This window comes from Equus przewalskii, unplaced genomic scaffold (assembly GCF_037783145.1).
Source record: "Equus przewalskii isolate Varuska unplaced genomic scaffold, EquPr2 ChrUn-13, whole genome shotgun sequence".
In the NCBI taxonomy this organism is placed as follows: Eukaryota; Metazoa; Chordata; class Mammalia; order Perissodactyla; family Equidae; genus Equus; species Equus przewalskii.
Window position 1 is genome coordinate 6,478,810 of NW_027228750.1, and position 22,026 is coordinate 6,500,835.

The 22,026-nt window shown below is 40.2% G+C and overlaps 1 protein-coding gene across 2 annotated transcripts in view; it reads left to right on the plus strand.

The window, feature by feature from the left end:
• The first annotated feature begins 2,152 nt into the window (after positions 1 to 2,152).
• The window catches only part of SLC16A1 (solute carrier family 16 member 1), a 39,795-nt gene continuing 19,921 nt past the window's right edge, over positions 2,153 to 22,026 (plus strand). The window contains exons 1-2 of one of the 2 annotated variants that reach the window (XM_070607930.1): positions 2,211 to 2,700; positions 19,483 to 19,658. The gene's annotated coding sequence lies outside the window, so the exon portion shown is untranslated. Of the gene's footprint in view, positions 2,701 to 19,482; positions 19,659 to 22,026 lie in introns of both variants that reach the window. The other variant, XM_070607929.1, reaches the window with a different exon arrangement.

The following is a 22,026-nucleotide window of genomic DNA, read 5'->3' on the forward strand; positions in this document are numbered from 1 at the left end:
TGACTCACACTAGGCTTGAGGTGCAGCTGTTCAGGAGTTCCAACTGTCTGCTGCTGATGTTGGGTACAAGCCACAAAGTCCAAGTTCTCACACTAAAAGATCTCTCAGCATGAAATATGGGTGCCAGGACACCCAAAACTTCCTAGAATATAGGTGATCTTAAAATTAAGTTGTTCAAAAAACATGTCCCAATGTCTCTGCCCCAAACTTAGCTGCCTAGAGGTTTACAACTTTCCCAAATTCAGATGAGCAGGGAGTAGCTCCTCCAGTGCACTTTCTGGCTTTCACGGCCAACAGCTTTAGGAATGATTGTCTAGCTCTGCCAGGGATAGAAGGAACCTAATTAGGGTCTTCCTAAGTCAAAACAGCCTTCAAACTCTATGGATTAGTCTCCTATGATATTAATAGTTACAACTGACAATTTCTACTCATGTATTTTTGGGGAGAACTAAATGAAGACCACTTCCTGATGATTCCAGACAATACTGATTATGTGACTTTGGGCAAGTTATTAACCTCTATCTGTATCTGCCTGTAAAATGGGAATTTTAATAGTACCTAGTTTATAGCATTTTTATAAGTAGTAAATGAATTAGGATGTGTAAGTGGTTAGATTAATGCCTACCATATAGTAAGTACTCCCTAGATCCTAGCTTGGAAAGGTAAAATGATTTGCCTAAGGATACAGAGCTAGTCAGTGCCAAGTATCAAAGTTAGAACTCAGGAGATCTGGCTCCTGAGTCCACACTGTGAACCCACCACACTCTGCTCCTCTATAAGCCTCCTTCTGAGGTTTCCCAGGAAACCTTATTCTACCACTTACTGCTACATTCCATAGTTCAGGCCCTGGTAAGTTCACGTCTGAGCCAGTCCTATTTTGTCTTCCTAACTTGACTTTCCTACCATCTACCCTAAATGCTGGTACCATCTTGACAATCCTAAGCACTGCTGTGCTAGGTTCCCGGCCACCCCAACGACCTGAAGCGCCTTCCCTCTCTGCATTTATCGAAGGTAAAAAGCACTTATTGCTCATAAGCAGCACTTGGCCATAGACTCCATACTGTCTTCTAACAGAGTGAATTGCTACTGAAAACTTTTCGTTGTGTGAAAGAGGCAGAGTTGGGGAGAGGAAAGCACATGGGAGCTCTCAGAACCTGATCCTCCAATCCCCACTCCACCACAATCTCAGGTTTTTCACTTGCAAAACAAAAACTTAAGCCCAACCTCACAGGGTAGTTGTGAGAATTAAGGGGGTGGGGAGTGGGTAAGGGAAGGGCAGGGTTGGGGCATGCAGCAAGTGATCATCAAATGTTGGTTGATTTCTGCCTGACTCAATCTCCCCACAGAACTTGTAAGCTCTTCGAAGGCAGGAGCCTTGTCTCATACCTTTAGGTATTTATCCAAAGTCCTGGACCTCAGAGACACTTCATGATTTAATTTGATCACTTCAACAGCTACACTTCTGTATTTGAGCTTGCTCAAGAACTTCCAATGGCTCTTAAGACAATAGCTCGGTGACCTCTGGAAAGCTACTTAAACTCTCTCAGCCTCACGTCCCTTATTTGTAAAATGTTAATAGTAGTACCCATCTATGGGGGTGTGAGGCTAATTCAGGTGAACTGCCAAATATATAATGAGCCCTTTAAAATTGCTGGCTATAATTATATCCTGTCCCAAACATCCAGTGTCCATAAAAATCTGGCCTCTCTGCATTCTCCTTTCTCCATGCTTTCGACCTCCCCCTTGGGACCAGTCTCGCCTCCCTCTGACCTGCTTTCCTGACTTCTATATTTAATGCCCACCATTCACCAAACGCCACAGGCCAGGCTCTGTAGTAAGAAAGTTCTCTAAATTCTCTCAACAAAACCACCAAAAGCGCCTGCGTGGTCGGGTCTATTACTGTTGCCATTTTAGAGAACAGAAAACAGGCCCAGAGGGTTTGAGCGACCTCCCCGCGGCCACTGAACTCAAGTGGCGAGGCCACAGCCCGAGCTCTTCGCCGCTCCGCCTCTCCCCGGGTCCGAGGTGCCCCCGCGTCCATTCAAACCCTGCCCAGTTCCTGCACTTCCAGCCGCCTCCCGGCTCCTCCGCGCGCCGGTCGCCCCCCACACCTGACTCAGGCCCCTGGAGGCACGCCCCATCCGTCCGGAGCGGCTTTTCCCTTTTCTCCGCCAGAAACTGACGGCGAGGCCGATGCTCGTGTCCGGGACGCGCGGAGGTCACCGCGAGGTCCCGGGACGGCAGGCCAGAGGCACGTCCCGCAGAGGCGCGCGGCAGCTCGCTCCCCGCCGCAGAAAAGGGGCGCCGCGCGCGGGTCTGGCCGGGCCGCCGGTCACGTGGCGGGGAGGGGGCGCCGGCGCGCGCGAGCGAGAGAGGGATGCAGCGGGCGCGCGCGCCTGGGAGCGTGTGGAGGCGCGAGTCGCGCTGCGGGTGTATGTATAGGGGGGAGGGGGCCGCGGCCGGGAGGGCCGACTCCGCCTCCCGTGCGCATGCTCCGGCCCCGGCGGGTTATAAGGCAGCCTCGCGGGCCCGGCCCGACAAAGTGCTGCCGAGCTGCTACGTGACTAGCCGGCTGCGTGGGTGCCAGAGCGAGCTGACGGGGCGGCGGGCGAAGGACGCGACCTGGACCCGGGGCCCCGCGGAACTCCGGCCGCGCGGCCGCGTCACGTACACGCTCGGCGCCGCGAGCCGCGCATAACGGTTAGTTGGGTAGCGGCCGGCGGCGGCGCTCGGCGCGGACCCCGCGCTGCCCTCGCCGCCGCGGCTGGGTCGGAGGGAGCCCCGGGGAGCGAGACGTTGGTCTCCGTGGGAGGGAGGCGGCCCTGCGGGGCATCGTGGCGGCCGGCAGCCGCGTGGCCCCAGAGTCTAGCGTTGGTGAAGGAGACCTTGAAGCGCGGGGACAGCGCCTCTCCCATCCGGGCTGCGGCCCCGTGGTCAGGTGTCGGCCGCCGGGGTGGCCTAGGAGTTGGCTCGTGGTGCCAGTGACCTTGGGGAAGTCGCTTCCCCTCCAGTCTTGAGGAGGTTCCCCGAGAGATGCCTTTGATTTGGGAAAGGGCCGACGTGGGGCTGATTCACGTGGTGCCTCCAGACTCTCCTGGCCGCGTTCTGCTCCAAGAGAAGGGACTCGGGGCGGGAGTTATTTTGGACTCGTGGCATGCCCGCCCCAGCCTCCTCGGCCAGCCAATCCTTGTCCCACTGGTGACTGGCGATGGTGGTTTGAGAAGCTGCAGTCCCGCGGCCGAGGCGTGACTGCAGGGTTCGAGCGGACTTGGCCGAGGGGACTGGGCAGCTGGCAGCCGCCCGGGGCTGGTGCAGAGGGGGGCTCTTTGTCATTCAACCTGTGGCTGCGGCACGGCTGCCGCAGCGCGCTCGCGCCCTGGCCTCTCGGGCGGCCCTGTTGGGAGGAATCTGAAGGATAGCGTTACACTTGGTCAGATGCGCGCTTTACGTTCCAAGCACATCCTTTTTTCTCTACGTGCATTTTCACATTTCATTTCTTTGTCGTGACTTATTTGCTGCGACAAGCATTTGCCAAAACTAGTTTGTCATTAATCTTAACCAGGAAACAAACGTTATTACTACTTCATCTGAGTTTCCAGCCTCTGCTTGTAAACTAGGCGTCTACTGATAATAGTAGGATGTTTAGGAGCTACTTCATCTACCATAACTAGTTTTGAAATTTATTTTCAAAATTATTCTGGTTTCGAAATAAACTATGTATACGTCAGTTCCTTGAAAAAACCGTGGGATTAGTAACTACTGGCACGTCATTATAGGATGAACTCGGGAAGAGTGTGAGGGTTTGGAAGAATGTGATAAGGAATTAGCCATTAATAAACAGTTTTGATGTCAGCTACCAGCCCAATGAGGTGAAGCAGAGACGGTATCTTTAACTTTTTAGTTAGGCAGTAAATAGTACCCCTAAATCCAAGTTTTATACCCTGGGGTACAGCTTTGCCTTCAAATTGCCATGGAAATGGTGAAGAATTCAAGACGTTAGCCCTTAAAAGAGGTAGTGGATGCGTAGTATTTAAACAAAAGTTGAACAGGCTTCAGTAATTAATTCAGTGTTTAGATAGATGCTGTGTTTTCATAGGATTGTAGTTACCCTTTTAAATATGCAGGTTAATGGTCTGGGGAGCATTTTGTGAGATTTTTGTAGCTGAATAGATTTAAAGGTTTAGTTGTAAGCTTAACATAGCATAATAGGCTATAATATACCTAAACAGATTAAAAAGGAAAAAAAAAAAGATCGTACCACCTTAGGATGAAACCAACTTTTTGGTGTTTCAATAGTGTACATATATTTTGACCTTTTAAATATTAATACGTATAATATTAACTCTGAAAAAGATCTTAATGACCAACTAGTCGGGTTTCCTTATTTTACAGATTAGGAAACTGACGTTGAAGAGGTTAAGTAACTTAACATCTTAGATCTGAAAACTTGCGAATGGTTGGGTGGGAATTATGTGAGTCATTTGACTCCCATTTAGTCAGATTGGCACTCCTGAGCTTTCTCTAAAATTGTAAATATGGATATAAATGATGTCATGCTGAAAATAGATATTGTGAATAATAACTTTTCCCAACTTTTTAAGTCTTTCTTTCCCATGTGTTTTCAGTTCACTTCATAATGTGCATTTCTTTGCAGGACTTGGGTCCCTTAAATGCCTACATGGCCAGTCTGTTTTTGTTGCAGATGAGAACTAGGAAGATGGGACTTGGATATGAGAAAAACAGTCCACAAAGTTGTGAATTTTTGTGTATTCAGCAATTTGTTATTGGCTCCCAGGCACAATGAGAGATTTAGGATTCGGCTGTGAACAAGTTTCAGAACTATCCCTCCTGGAGTTGATAGTCTCCCTGGAAAACAGATAAATATATATTTACCACAAGTACTCTTTACAAACAAGTACAGAGTGTTATGATAGAGGAAGTAGGGAACAAATAACTGTGTCATGTAGGTGTGAGAGGACACCCAAGTTAGGATAGAAGCAATCTGGGTAGGCCTCTCCAAGGAAATGCTATTTAACCTGAGACTTGAAGCATGAATAGGAGCTAGCTAGCTAGGCTAGGGAGTAACTAGGGTGGAAAGAGCATTCCAGACATGAGTGCTGAAACTACAGTGAGAGTATAGGGTGCACCGGAAAAGCTGAAAGAATTTCACCAAAGCTAAAGCATAAAGAGGGAGCAGAGAGGATGGGGAGAGATGGAAGTTGGAGAAGTAGACAATATCAGATAATGGAAGGCCACATGAGTCAATTTAAGGAATTTAGGGAAGGGACTAGATCAAAAAATTTAAGGAAGCACTCTTGTCTTGAAGCTAATCAAAAGCAGTTTGAGGGTTTTAAATGGGGCTACAGATACCACTGATAGTGGTATTATTTTTCATTTTACGAACGTCACTCTGGATGCAATGTGGAGAAGAGGCTGGAGGGAGGCTGTTGGAGTGTTGTGAGACCACAGCGATGGACGAGGTGGACAGTGGTGGGAGGAATGAAGAGAGGGGAACAGACAGGATTCACTGGTGGGCCGGGTATGAGAGACTAGGGAAGCCAGAGGACATAAAGATAGCTCCCAGGTTTCTAGCTTGAGCAAATATGAGTTTATGAGTTTATTAGGTGATATTTGTCTCTGTTTAACCAATGGCGACATTAAGAGGTGTGACTAGCCTAGGGCTGCTCAGCCTGTGGGGCTTGGAAGCAAGACTAAAATCCATTCCTGTCCTCTATTGATCTTTGTTGGTGTTACTGATAGTGATGTTTTTTTCTTTTTTTTCCCCCCTTCCAATTTATTATGGAAACTTTCAAACCATTGAGAGCCACTACTGTTTCATCTTTACTCCTACCTACTCCTCCCTGGCCCCTACTGGATTATTGTGAAGCAAATCCTATATATATAATTATTTAATCTGTAAATATTTGAGTATATCTCTAAACGATATGACTCTTAAAAAAATCATAACCACAATACCATTATCCCATCTGTAAAAGTTAACATCACCAAATAGCCAGGCAGTATTCAAATTTCCTTAAATTGTTTTATTTATTTATTTATTTGAGGAAGATTAGCCCTGAGCTAACATCTGCTGCCAATCCTCCTCTTTTTGCTGAGGAAGACTGGCCCTGAGCTAACATCCGTGCCCATCTTCCTCTACTTTATACGTGGGACGCCTGCCACAGCATGGCTTTTGCCAAGCGGTGCCATGTCCGCACCTGGGCTCCAAACCGGTGAACGGCGGGCCGCCGAGAATTGGAACGTGCGAACTTAACTGCTGCGCCACCGGGCCAGCCCCAGCCTAAATTGTTTTAAAATAATTGGTTGGTTTGATTTGGAATGCAAACAAGGTCACACATTACATTTGGTTGGTATGTCTTTTAATCTACAGGTTCCCCCTTATTTTCCTCATAATTAATTTGTTGAAGGAACCAGATTATTTTTCCTGCAGTTTCCCTCATTCTGGATTTTGTTGAATGTGTCCCTCTGGTGTAGTTTTAACATATCCTAGTTTAACGTGTCCCTTTAACCCCTGTATTTCCTGTAAATTGGTAGCTAGTTTGAAGACTTTGAGCAAGCTTAGATCCGTTCAGGTTTGATTTCTGAGAGTAGGGGCCGTGTGGGGGAGAGGGCAAATATAATTCATAGGTGGTGGTATATATTTCCATCGGGAGGCATATGATATTTGGTTGTCTCTCATTCTGCTGTATTAACGGCCTAGTTCCATTATTTCATTAGTGGTTTGCAAATGACAATAATTTAACTGTGCCATTAATTTTAACATTCCCTCTTAATTCATTAACCAGAATACCTCTATAAATAGAAGTGACTTGAATAGGAAGAGAACAAGTTAAAGTTTGTGTGTTTTAATGCAATGTCATATGATTGAGACACTATCTTTTTGGAGAGATGTATTTAAATGTATCAAGGTGTGTCCTCTTTAAAAGCCAGTATTGTGTTAAAATGTTTTTAGCATTTTAGCGCTTGATATTAACGTTTAAAATGGCTTTTAGTATTTGTAACATTTAGAATTTCTGTTCTTAAATTGATAGGGTTTCTTTGGTCTACTCTGTTCTTCTTGACGAGCTTATCTGTTCTCTTGGCTTTGGGGGAATTTCTGATAGAATGACTACCAAATCTAAATCTCTAGGTGTAACCAGATTACAGATTTTAAGTTCCCTGAGGACAGGGATTGACTACTTTTATCAGTGATCTGCTTTTCCAGTTGTCTCTTGGACATTTTCAAACTTAGTGTGTTAGCTTTAGGCAACATGCCTCTTCTCAACTTCCCTTCATCTCCCAAACTTAGTCTTTTCTTCTGACTGCCATTCTTCCAGGGAGCCAGGTTTAAACCCTCTGAATCATCTAAGTACTTCTCTAGTGGGCTCCCTGCCCTACCAAATGTAATTGTGTGCCATACCTTTCTCTTCTTTGTTATCTCTTGTATCCATTCCTCTTTCCCACTTTTTCATTCTTAGTACCACTCCCTAGTTTAGGCTGCTGCGATGATTGGTGCAGTGGCCTTTTACCTTCTATCGTTGCCCTCCCCCTTCTCCAGTCTTCCTACAGGGTGCTGCCAGTGCTGATTGTGTCATTTCTCTAATCAAAACTTCTCATGGTTTTTCAGTGCCTACCAAATTTAGTATTTGGACAGATCTAAGTCTTCTACAATACATGGCTCCAAGTGACCTTTTTAAGTAGTGTATGTTGTTTTTCCCGTAATTTGCCCTGGCAAACTGAAATTTTTCTCCATGTCTTTTTTTTTTCTTTTTTTTGGTCACAGGATTCATTTTATAATGGATCTGTGTGGCAGGAAGACTGCTATAGGTGACATGTTTGAGCCTTTGTGTCATGCAGAGTAGTGATTAAAACAGCACTAACAATCTTCTGGAAGTGGTGATTTTGCTTCTGGGTCACAGTACACACAATGACAGCATGAGTTCACATCCACCACAACAGTGAGACTGGCTGCAAGGTATCACTGACCATTTATGCAGAAGCAGTTGGATCGAGCTCTGTTGGTTGTCCACAATACCCTGTTACTAGTCACAAGTCATAATATTGTTGAATCTGATTTGATTACAGTGACTTTGCTTTCATAGAAAGGTGAAATTCCTCAAAATATATAGGCATTCTAAACTACGTATTTGATGATTAGTTGAAAAATGTTTCTTCCCTGTGATTTTGTTCTTCCTATACAAAGGATGATGATACTGCTCCAGTGTGTTAAACTATTTTGGATAGTACCAGGGCTTTTGAAAGTTTTCTTATTGAGTTTTGAGAACCAAAGCTAAGTTTTTACTTTATTAACTTTCTCTTCTGTTCTTCTATCGGGGTTTTTTAGCTTGAGATCTGCAGATTGATCCTCCATGGTAGATAGAATTCAGGGAGTCTGTGAACTTGGTTGGGGGAAAAAGTTACATCTTTTCATTAACCGCTAAGTAAAATTTAGAATTTCTTTCAACTATGAGTGTAGGCAACAAACCATAGTAGTGTCAGCAGTACCTGTGACTTTGTCACCAGTAGAAATCACATATTTTCATATCGTGAAACAGTGGTTGCAGCTATTTTGAAACTGTTCAAACTTATCTCTACTTCAAAATTACTGTGGTTATTAGACCCACTACTAGATCTTATCTAATTTGCTGTTTTTAAAAGCACATTATTATATTCAGTTAAAAGTATTTTGACAATTATCCCTTTGTGTTTTCTTTTATGTATTTTGAAGCATTATTCTGACAAGGACTCCTTAGGTTCTACCAATGTAAGAGTGAGGTTAGCCAGAACCTGGGATGCAACACAGCACACAAATCATGTTGTCACAGGATTATGTAATGTCACAGGTCATATAAATTCTTTGGTCATTGACTTTTGTGTACTAAATCATCATAAATTTTGACCTCACGAATGAGAAGGAACAAAATGCTTATGTGTATGCTAAGAGAGAATAAAATGATTTTCACAAATTCAGGCAGAATAATTTACCTTTGTATTCAGGGAGTGTATGTTAATATAACTTAAAATTATTATTTCCAAAGGAGTTCTGTTTTAAGTGCCATAAGTTAAGTGGAACAGTGGATGTCTTCATTGACTTGGAAGATTTTCTTGCTCTCTTTGGGGTACATCAGGGAATGTTCTTTTTTTTTTTTAAGATTTTGTTTTTCCTTTTTCTCCCCAAAGCCCCCTGGTACATACTTGCGTATTTTTTCTTTTTTGTAGGTGTGGGTCCTTCTAGCTGTGGCATGTGGGACGCCACCTCAGCATGGCTTGATGAGCAGTGCCATATCCGCACCCAGGATTCGAACCAGCAAAACCCTGGGCCACCAAAGTAGAGGGCGCGAACCCAACCATTCGGCCACGGGGCTAACCTCAGGAAATGCTCTTGAAATTGCTTCAAATTTTGTCTTCAGCAGCTCACTATAATAGATCCAGGCTTTTATTTTACTCTGCTGTGGGAAGCCCTAAGGAGGTCAATGAACCTCAGGTTTAGAATACCTCCTCTATAGATTAGAAATACAAATCCTTACTTCAGTATATTGTGGTTGGGTAATGATGTTGTTTCTGTTAGCTCTGTCAGGTAGAAAACTACTTGATGGAGCAGAGCAAAGAAGAGTGGTTTAACTATTACTGGAGTTTCCAGGCAAATAAAACACTCATTTGAAAATTGTATATTTCTAGTAAAGGAACTGATCATTATCTTAATGACAACACAGTGTAAGATTTATTTAAGTTTAACTGTAGTATATTTTGAGGTAATAATGCTGACTTCTTTTTCATATATCTTTAGTGTCTATAAATATATTCTAAAAAAGCCTTGCAAATAAACATTTGAGGGGCTGACCCTGTGGCCGAGTGGTTAAGTTCACGCGCTCCACTGCAGGCGGCCCAGTGTTTCACTGGTTTGAATCATGGGTGTGGACATGGCACTGCTCATCAAACCACGCTGAGGCAGCGTCCCACATGCCACAACTAGAAGGACCCACAACGAAGAATATACAACTATGTACCAGGGGGCTTTGGGGAGAAAAAGGAAAAAATAAAATCTTTAAAAAAAAAATTTGAGAATGGTAGGTAATGCTTTAATGCTAGACAGACAGTACTCAATTTTAATACTCTTGTGGTTTGTTAATAAAACAGTTTAGTTCTTTATTTGAGATGGAGAGGGTCAAAAGTAGCACGATAATGAAGTTTAGACTCATTCAAGGAATATTTATTAAACAATTACTATGTGCACAAGAAATTACTAGAAAGGGATGAAATATATTTAAAAATGTTTTAAACTTTTAGAATGAGACTAAAGCTTTGAAATGAAATATAAGTGTACTACTGTGTTGTCTCCAGTCCTCAAAACTTAATATTTTTTATGTGGAACTACGTATAGTGTTAATTATTTCTGAGTGAATAGTTCAACTCAGCCTTTTTTTGAGAAAAGGAAAAGCTTTCTTTGTTGTTGATCTTTTAATGAGTTGTAATCTGCTTATTCTCCCCATTAGGCTTCAGAATACGGGAAGTGAAGTAGATTCTAACAGAAATAACTACCCATCATGTTCAAATACTCATTTATATTCAATATAACATAAATTACACAACCCTAACAACACATCTGTGTGCGGTTTTAATCCAGCCACTGCATTTCTTCATATTCTAGGGCAAGGTAGGTCATATATGGATAAATTAAAATGGCCCACTTAGGTCTTGATGTGTTGAATATATTTTTGGATTGCTGTAGAGAACAGAACATATACAGATATTCCAGAATATAACCTAGAATTCTGCCAAGCATAACCTGCCATTGAAGGATATAACCTCCAGATTCCCTTTCTTCACTACTACTCACATTTTTATGTTTTATAAAATGTGAAATGGGTCTAAATTTGAAAACTCTTGCCCAAGCAAGAAATAAATTAATATGTGAAAGCAAACAGAACTTGATCTCAACATGGACAATAGCCAGTTTTTCGTCCGTGAGAAGCAGGTAAAAATGAAACATTAAAGAAAGCAGCATCTGCTGGTGTGGTAGTAACTCAGAAAGTGAGACTGATCAGATAAGTTCTATGTGCTAGAAATTATATTCAGTAATTTTTTCTCTTTATTTAAAAAAAAACAAAACCAAACTTTTCCACCTGTTTTTTTTCTGTAGAGGTCCAGAAAGTGTAACATTGGAGGATTTTTTCTGGTTTCACATTTTCTCTACTTCTTAAAAACTGGGAAAATCAGATTTCTTGAAGTTCATCTAATGTTAGCATTTGGTCATGGAGGAGGGGTTAGTTTTTTAAAAGTAGAAAGAATAGCCTCTGTTCTTAATAATTCATGATCTAAAAGCACACACCTAACCTAATTGGGAAATAGTTACTTACAAAGAAAGAAATAGACATACAACTTGTTATCTTAGAGTTTTCAGGATGCTACCTAAGGAACTTTGAGTAAGATGTCATGGAGAGAATTAACTCCATGTGGCAAGGTATATTCAGAAAACGATAAGGATATTCGTGGGCTGGAGTAGAATCTGAGATAAAATTAGAATTATGGAAATAGTCAGTTAATGGAAAGCAATTTCATTTTTACAAATTAGTGCTTATATCACATCAGTATGTGGATTTAGAGCAAAATTATACTATCTTTGCCTTTGTTTCTGACTTGGTCTTTAAGACTAAGGTATCCTGAAGCAATGGTGCCTCTTGATGGTGAAAATGTCCTTTTCTCCCTGGGTAATCACGCAGGTAACTTTCCCTTCTTTGGTCACTCACAGCTTAGATTGCCTGAAGCTTGATTCCAGTACAAACTATACATACTTACTTCAAAAGTCGCTTTCCTTACTCGCCTACTTTCAACTCTTTCATAGTAGCCTGATCAGAATACCTCTTCTTTTTCCCTTTCCTTCCTTCCTCTCTGGTTTATGAGACAAAAAAGCCTCAATTTTTGCTGATAAGTGTGAGAAGTGCTAATGATATGACAGTGTCAAAGAAAAGGAAACTTGTAAGTATACATTTTAATTGTGACTGATGTAATAAAGAATTGGTTCTACTAACTTCTTAAAGCTTTGAAATAGCCATGGAAGTTATTTTCTGCTTTCTGGACATCCTCATCTGCCTCCGTATCCTCATAAGCCGCAGTATTAAAGAGAACCAAACTAAACCAGATCTCATGGTTTTTGTTTTGGTTAATAATGCCTTTTTCTAAAATATATTACAGACATACAGTACTTTAGCTTGTCTGTGGTTTGACTTTGAGGGATAACCTAGGTGCTTACTCAACAATGAGGTGGGAATGTGCTCTGCAAGTTAGAGGTTTGCAGTGAAAAGTAAAAATGAATTTGCCACTTGTTTCTTAAAATTCGCTTTTTTTCATCCCCCAAAAGCCCCAGTACATAGTTGTATAGCCTAGTTGTATGTCCTTCTAGTTCTTCTTGGTGAGATGCCACCACAGCATGGCTTGAGTGGTGTGTAGGTCCACGCCCAGGATCCCAACCTATGAAGCCCAGGCCGCCAAAGTGGAGTGTGGGAACGTAACCACTATGCCACAGGGCCGGCCCCCTTGCCACTCTTTTTGACTAGGTGTCCAGCTTTTACCCGAGAACCTTAATTAATGCTCAGCCCTAAGTAACCCACAGACCTGTTATACTGGAGAGTTAGCTGCTTTTTATTAATCTGATATTAAATCATAAACTTTTAATGTAGAAAAATGAAGATGTTGGTTATTGTCTGTTTTAAAATAAACCTTACCATAGTTGCCATATAGTTAGAATATTGGCACTCTTAGGTTCTAAATTTTGGTGTGGTTCTTAGTTACAAATGCTTTTGCCACCGAATGCTATGAAAGACTGAAAAAATAGGCTCTTTGTTACACTGTGATAGGGAGTAAAAAATTGGTATATTCTTAAGGGCAAGTTGGCAGTATGAATCGAAAACCTTAGAATTTTGCACAAATCCCATGTCTAAAGATTTGTCCTAAATTTCTAGTTTACCGCAGTAGTTTTTATAGAAGAAAAAGAGTAACAACGTAAGTATGCAACAATAGGTAATTTTTTAAAAGTATGATACTTCCATAGAGTAGAATACTGCTATTCAAAAATAATATTGTAGAACCAGATGTATATCAAAAAACATTTCTGATATTGAATGGAAAAAGCAGGCTATAAAACAACATAAAGTAAATCTCATGTTTATATTTATGCTTATGCATGACTAGCCCAGAAGGAAGTTGAAAAGAATTTACACCAAAAGGTGAATAGTTTATTGAGGATAGTAGAAGATAGGTAAATTTTATTTTGTATTCACATATGTATATCTTCTAATTTTTCTTTTTTTAAAGATTTTATCTTTTTCCTTTTTCTCTCCAAAGCCCCCCAGTACATAGTTGTATATTCTTCGTTGTGGGTCCTTCTAGTTGTGGCATGTGGGACGCTGCCTCAGTGTGGTTTGATGAGCAGTGCCATGTCCACGCCCGAGATTCGAACCAGTGAAACACTGGGCCACCTGCAGTGGAGCGTGCGAACTTAACCACTCAGTCACGGGGCCAGCCCCTTCTAATTTTTCTATAATGAACATGTATAACTTGTCATCCCTTAAAACTTTGCTACTTTGTATTTTCTTTCTTGTAGTGTAATATAGGTTCATTGGAACAAGTCAAACAACACAGGCATATGGAATGAGGATATTATCTCCTACTCCCAACCTCCAAACAATGCAAAGTTTTATGTATACTTATTAGAACATATTTATTTAGTTTACTTAATTTGTTTACCTGTTTATTTTCTTTCTTCCGTAGAATCTGAGCTCCATGAGGGCAGGGACCATCTGTTTTGTTTACTGCTTTTACTCTAGGCACTCAAATTTGTTGAATGAATTGCAAAAAAGTTTGGTGTGTATCCTGATATAATTTTTAAAAGTAATTATAGAATCCTATGACGTGTAATTTGCATGGAATTTGATAGTTTAGGACATGGACAGGTAATTAATCCTCTTTAGGTCTCATGGCCCTAAAATCCTGGACCGACCCCTGGATGGGCTATTTAATAGCTAATGGGCTTCCTTTTTTTTTTTTAAGTCATAATTCACTGGGAGCAAAGTTAAGGTGGAGATTGATATTCTTCATGCTGTGTTCCCTTAAAAGAAGTCTACTTTTCTTGTGCGAATCTTTATTAGTTAACAAAGTACGCCCCTTTCTTTATTGCACTAATAAAAACTAACCCTTGTTCTTTGGATTGTACAGTTCACAAAGGAAGTTATACCACAGTTTGTGAAGGATAGTAGAAGGGTGAAAACAGCCAAGGAATGCAATGTGGTGCTTAGGATGTTGTTATAGACAATAGTAGAAAATTAATCTGCTATTATAAGACTATTATTTTTCACTGTGGATGGTCTATTTATTTATTTATTTATTTTTAGAAAGATTAGCCCTGAGCTAACTGCCGCCAATCCTCCTCTTTTTGCTGAGGAAGGCTGGCCCTGAGCTAACATCCGTGCCCATCTTCCTCTACTTTATATGTGGGACACCTGCCACAGCATGGCTTGTCAAGCAGTGCCATGTCCACACTCGGAATCCGAACCAGGGAACCCAGGGCCGCCAGAAGCAGAATGTGCGCACTTAACCACCGTGCCACCGGACCGACCCCTGGATGGGCTATGTAATAGCTAATGGGCTTCCTTTTTTTTTTTTTTTTAAGTCATAATTCACTGGGAGCAAAGTTAAGGTGGAGATTGATATTCTTCATGCTGTGTTCCCTTAAAAGAAGTCTACTTAGTTTTAGATTTGGAGCCATAACCCTAGATACAGATGCTGACTTGAGTCTCATTGTTGTACTCTGTTCTCATTTTTTGCTGTTTGTCAGCTGAAGTAAAAATAGTTGCTCGTTTCTTGAAATCTTTTGATAGTAAACACTTTGCAGCTATTTCACAATTTTTCATGAAATCTTGACCTTCAAGTTAAATTATTAAAGGGAGAAATATTTTCATTGGAATTTGTTTATGTGTATAGTTTGCAAATCAGATGTAAAAAGTAAGAAGTTTCTGGCTGGCCCGGTGGCACAGCAGTTAAGTGCACATGTTCTTCTTCTCGGCAGCCCGGGGTTTGCCAGTTTGGATGGCAAAACGCCATGCTGTGGTAGGCGTCCCACGTATAAAGTAGAGGAAGATGGGCATGGATGTTAGCTCAGGGCCAGTCTTCCTCAGCAAAAAGAGGAGGTCTGGCAGCAGATGTTAGCTCAGGGCTAATCTTCCTCAAAAAAAAAAGAAGTTTCTCTTTTCCTTATTTTGAAAACTCTTCTTCTCAGTTTAAAATGCATGTTAATTAACATATACTAATATTGTCTATTCTATAAGTCTGCAAATAGATTACTTTCTTTTGAAAGAAATTGCACTGATGTGGGGAGAATAAATAAATGAAATATTAAAATTAACCCTCAACAGCGTAATCAGAACTCAAATTGAGAGTTTCCACATGTTACTGGGACCATACTTTTTCCCTCTTTCTCCTTGTATAAGATCATGCTTATTTGGATGAATAGATGTCAGAAATCATTGTCTTATAAAGGATACTTAAGAGTGTTTGTTACAGATTTAGATTATTGAATATGACATTGGCTAAGATTGACAAAAGAAGAATAAGTGTGTGTATATATATATATGCACACATAAATACACACATAGGTACATATATATGTATATTCATTATGTTTAAGTTTGCATTAGTTTGCCCATTTACAAATATGATCAGCTTCATGAGTTCTCTATACTACTTATTTATAAAACTGTAATCCTTATTTCTAAAACAGCTCCAAGAAAATTAGGATTGACATTTGTAAACTTGGGGTCACTATAGCAACATCATAGGGCTATTCGAACGTATTAAGCAAAGTCAAGATAAATTAATTGGAATTGTGCATCAACATAGGCCTAGTCAAGCAGAAATACAAACAAAAATTGATTCTTAACAGACTTTAGTTGAAGGTGCAAATAGCCAGAATTTCCCATGTTTGTCTTGCATTGAAATACCTTGCCCGGCTTTGTTCATAGTACAGCAAAAGTGCTGCTAATTGATATAAAAAGTGATATATTGATTGCCGGGAAGCTGTGTAGGAAAACTTGAAAACCCATTTCATTAAACAAGCCGGGAATATTTAGGATACATGTCACTTGGTGGTGGCACTAAATTTCATTCTCTGGAAATCTTTCTCAGTGCTGGGTCTTTATGTCCACATGTTTCCATGTTGTTGGTAAATTTGTGTTTCTGCCTTTTCAAAAAATTTCAGCCTTAAAGGTTTGCTCAGCTAAGCAAAAGGTAGCTGACTAATATTTAATGAAGATTTTTCATTGAAAGCTAACATTTACAAGGTAAGAAATGTCATACTTGGGGCTGGCCTGGTGGTGTAGTGCTTCACGTTCGTACGTTCCCTTTCGGCTGCCTGGTTGTGGCTTCGGATCCTGGGCGTGGACATAGCACTGCTCATCAAGCCACGTGTAGCCGTGTCCCACATAAAGTAGAGGAAGATGGCACCGATGTTAGCTCAGGGCCAATATTCCTCACCAAAAATAAATAAATAAATAAGTAAATAAATAAAACTGTCAAACTTTAACAATCTAGGCCTAAGACTGCAGTGGACAGAGAAGTGGCAGAAAGGCTGGAAATTAAGGAGCGAGGATGGAAACTCCCCAGCCTCAACCTCTGACATTCCCTTCTGTCTTATTTTAGGTGGTGAAAAGGCCCTGAGATGTAACAAACACCCCTCATTTCATCACATAGCTTTTGGCATTTGATAAATTTACTTGAAACAGAGCAACCCTTTTCTAGATCACAGTCAGAATAAAGACAGTTACAAATGTTAAGTTTCATCTGTTTCATGGTGCTGTGGGCTCCTAACTAGTCTGTATTGTGAGCTTTCTTGTTGGGAAAAACTTTGAACAAATTTCTGGTTTGGATAGAAAATACTCTCCAGGAATACATATGGTAATTTAGCACCACGAGAAAATGTGAGGAGGACTGCAGGGAATACCTGATAAACTGAAGAACTCTTAAAGGAAAGGAATTATTATTTTCTTCTGTAATAGAATTATTCCATGTTCTTTTTCTTCTTAACAAAAATAGCAAAAACTGATATCCTTGATCAAAATTATTTTAATGTGAGGGGTTACATAATTACAATTTTTATCAAAGTATAAAATACATATATAGTTTAAGTAGACTTATGATTTAAAATGAAAAATAATAGTCCATTCTGCACCATCTCCTATCACCTTTTCCCATATACGTATGCATCAGCTTTTTTCTGTAATTAATAAATCCCAAGTTATACATCATTATTTACTGTAGCACTTAAAAAACATTGCCTAGCCTACAGAGATTCTGATTCAGTTGAATGCACCAAGATGAAATACAATCTGAATAAACCAGTAGGTATCAATTTAGTCACTTTTGTGATCAAATAGAGTTAATGGTTTAAAACAACAGCCATTCTCAAAGTGTGGTGTATGGACCCCTCAGGGACCTGAAGACTCAGGATTAGAGTCCTTAGATTCCACCGTTAAGAAACTATCACTTACTGAGTTTTGGTGCAGTGTCAAAGCAGAATATCCACAATTATCTAAAAACCTGTTGGAATACTCCCTTTTCCAACTATGTATCTGCTTAAGGTTGCTTTAGACCAAGAACTTTGTGATCTCTTGACTTAAAAAAGAAATAACACTTCATATGTATTAGTGGGATGGTCTGACCATGTAAATCATAAAAAAATCTGGAAATTATTAGTAACTAAAATATTGATATTTGTAGGGATTGTAAATATGGTCTGAATAAAACAAAGTTATGGATCAATTTTCATATATTCTGAAGGATAAATCCAAAATCTTTCTTTAAGCATTCTAAATAGTTAGCAAATTAATTTCTTTTCAAGGATAGTATATTCAACTTCTTGTCATGTGGATTGGATTTGCCCTGAATGATAAGGGAGACACAAACAGATGGAAGTTTGCAGAGCCAAGTTTGCATTTTTTTAGGTTCTGTGTATGCACTTTCATCAAAATCATGCATTTCGTAACTGCCAATGTTTGGCTAGCCAGCTACAGAAGTTATATTTCTTTCACTGGTGCTTTCTATTTGTTTTTGTTGTTGTTTTGTTTTTCTTCAATCTATTCAGTTTTAAAATGGGAAAGAAGGTGAGATTTCCTAGACCCTGGGATTTACTTTGGGGCAGGTGGTTGTATAAGCCATGAAGCTGGATGAGGGCCAGTTATAAAAAGCTGGTAGATTAGTACTTTAGCAGCAATAGCTTCAGTAAATCAGACTTTCTGGACTTGAATGTTTCCATGTGGATTTGAAACGTAAAATTGGTCTACACTTAGTAACAAATTTTTTTAAGATTGTTGATTTTAGAGACTTTCTGCCTCTTTTAAGTTCACAAAGTGGCCGTTGTTGTTTTAGGAAATGACAGTGGCTTTGTTTTAAATGTTGATGGAGAGTGTAGAGAACATAACGAGTACTATTTCCAAGGGCTTTTGTAACCCTTCTCTTCTGGAGTCGGGGCAGAGCATGGGGGCTATGGAGTACAATATTGGCTTTCCAGATTAGTTTACTTGCACAATTCCTAAGAGTTAAGAGAAAAGGAGAGAAATCAGAAAAATCTGGAAGATGGTTCTTGACACCACCATCATTGCCAAGAAAAGTTAGGGTTATTGTTTCCCTTTGCCCTTTACAAAGTGAATTGATGAAGAACGTTCTTATCACCCTATCACTTTTTTGGTTCTCTCTTCATTACTTTCAGGCAACTACTAGAGGGTCATAAAATAATAGCTAAGCTAATAGGAAGACTACTGTGCTCATTGTAAGGATTAAAATCTTAAACTTTAATCTCTTTTGGCCTCTGGACGTCAGTGTTTCTCTTTCTGAACAGGACCCTGAATACTATGCAAGGAGGCCTACTCTTGTACTGTGCTTTTTGAATGAACCCTTTCATTTATAGCTGAGATTTGATCAGTTTAAAAGAAAGTAATGTATTTAGTTAGTGATATTACACACTTTTTGTATTATGTACCATCAGAATTTTTAAGTTAATAAGGACAGCCATTAGTCAGATGGTGGCAGAATTGTGTTGAATCCATGTTTGGTTTTTTGAAGTGTTCTTTTTTTCAAAATTTGGATACTCATTTCTTATACTTTCTTCTTGTTTCCTTCTGAATCTTTTTAAAGCTTCTTGAATTTTTAAATCTAATTTTGACACTATGGAATAAGGTATTATTAACTTGATGAGGCAAGTCTTGGTGACTAAAATTTTAACTGCCTTAACTAACTGGGACAAATCATAGCTGGCAGCTAAACTCTAAGTTTAATCATGTTCAACACGTATTAGCTGTTGGAGTCGGAGCTTGATGTGGTAAATAGTCTACCATGTGTGTGGAGGTCTCTGTGTGTAAACATTCCGAGGTGAATTAATCTTTTTGGTGGTTCTTTGGTTGAAAAATTTTGAGTGCTTTTCCCTTTTTTCATTCTTAGATGAAGGAGAAACTCATAAAATTAATGCCTGCAGCAGTTCTATTAACGTAATTTTAGAGTCCAGACTATTTCCTTCAGCAGAACTGAACTGTTAAATAGCTTTTTATTGCATTCATTCTGGTAGAAATTTCAAGAAGCTTCAACTTGTAAATATTTTCATCCCACCTGAATCATAGGTAAGTGAAATGTGTTAGGACAAAAACCTTTAATCTTTAAACTGGGTTATATATATACACATATATATATATATATATTTTTTTTTTTTTTAAGATTTTATTTTTCTCCTTTTTCTCCCCAAAGCCCCTGGGTACATAGTTGTATATTCTTAGTTGTGGGTCCTTCTAGTTGTGGCATGTGGGATGCCGCCTCAGCGTGGTTTGATGAGCAGTGCCATGTCTGCACCCAGGATTCGAACTGATGAAACACTGGGTCGCCTGCAGCGGAGTGCGCGAACTTAACCGCTCCGCCACGGGGCCAGCCCCTAAACTGGGTTATATTTTTAAGGGCGTTATTCTCCAGATTCTCAGATTCAGATGTGCCCTTAACTAAAAATCCTCTCTCCTGAGAATAGATGCATAAGGTCTTCTGCTTCTCCTTTTCCATTTTGCTTTGTCCAAAAGCCCTTACCCCACTGCAAAAGAAACGTATCTCTCAATTATGGCAATTCTTAGTGTAGGTTACTGCCCCAGGCTATAAAAATCTCTGGGGCCCCCAAAGAAGGGAAAGTTTCAGAATGCATAGGCCCAGAGAGAGTCCTATGACAGAAATCCAAAGAGGGGTTGGGTCAGAAATTTTGGAGGAGGCAGAACCTTATTCCATCTGGACAACCAACTTCTTCCTTCTCTATTTTCTAAGTTAGAATTAGATTAGAAAGTCACATATTTATCACAGGGATGTGTATCAACATATTTCTTTCCCCTTTTTTTGAGGAAGATTAGCCCTGAACTAACTACTGTCAATCCTCCTCTTTTTGCTGAGGAAGACTGGCCCTGAGCTAACATCCATGCCCATCTTCCTCTACTTTATATGTGGGACTTGTGCAACAGCATGGCTTTTGCCAAGCGTTGCCATGTCTGCACCCGGGATCAAAACCGGTGAACCCTGGGGTGCCAAGAAACGGAACGTGCGCACTTAACCACTTCGCCACTGGGCTGGCCCCAGCATATTTATTTCAATTAAAATGAGATATGACTTTGACAAATCTATTTTGCTTGATTGGTTTAAAATGGGCTGACCAGTTTGATTATTATGTGGTTAGTATTTTTCATAAGTTGGGCAAAATCTTTAGTGCCACAGTTTTGATAAATATATTTAAAGCACATAGAGTACAACATATAAAATGCCAGAGGGGCTGGCCCAGTGGCCAAGTGGTTAAGTTCGTGCATTCTGTTTCTGTGGCCCAGGGTTTCGCCAGTTCAGATCTTGGGTGTGGACCTAGCACCGCTCATCAAGCCATGCTGAGGCAGCATCCCACGTGCCACAACTAAAAGGACCCACAAATAAAATGTACAACTATGTACAAGGGGGCTTTAGGGAGAAGAAGGGGAAAAAAATGGGCAGAGGATATGAACAGATGTTTTAAATAAATAAATAAATAAAATAAAATGCAGAAATTATATTATTTGCAACTATTAAGCTTAATAACATTTTTTTATTTTTACTTTTTTGCTGAGGAAGATTAGCCCTGAGCTAACATCTGTGCCATTCTTCCTCTACTTTATATGTGGGTCGTTGCCACAGCATGGCTGATGAGTGATATAGGTCTGCACCCGGGATCCAAACCCATGAACCTAGGCTGCCAAAGCAGAGTGCCTGAACTCAACCACTATACCACAGGGCCCTCCCCTTAATAACAAATTTTAGATGTCAAATTAAAATACAAAAAGGTACATATTTTTTCTCTCTACACAAAAACCCGCATATAGAAGTTTATAGCAGCTTTATTCATGATTGCCAAGACTTGGAAGCAACTAAGATATCCTTCAGTAGGTAATTGGATAAATAAACTGTGGTACATCCAGACAATGAAATATTATTATGTAGTGCTAAAAAGAAACGAGCTATCAAGCCATGAAAAGACATGGAAGAAACTTAAATTCATATTACTAAGCAAAAGAAACCAATCTGAAAATGCTACAATATTGTATGATTACCACTATATGATTCTGGAAGAGGCAAATCTATGGAGACAGTAAAAAGATCAGTGAATGCCAGGAGTTAAAGAGAAGAGAGGAACAAATGGTGGGAGCACAAAGGATTTTTAGTGCTGTGAAACTACTCATCATGATACTATAATGTTAGATACGTGTCATTATAAATTTATCTAAACCCACAGAATTAGACCAAGAGTAAACCCTAGGGTAAACAGTGTACTCTGGATGTGTCATATAATGATGCACATGCTAAGAGTAAACTTATTAAAGACTTCCAAGGAAAAGAATATTATCTTAGGACGCTATTTTCAGGTAGAGAACATGCTAGGGATCCTCAGATGGGCCAAGGACCTGAAATCGAGACAAGCCAGAAATTCTGGCTGTGCAAACA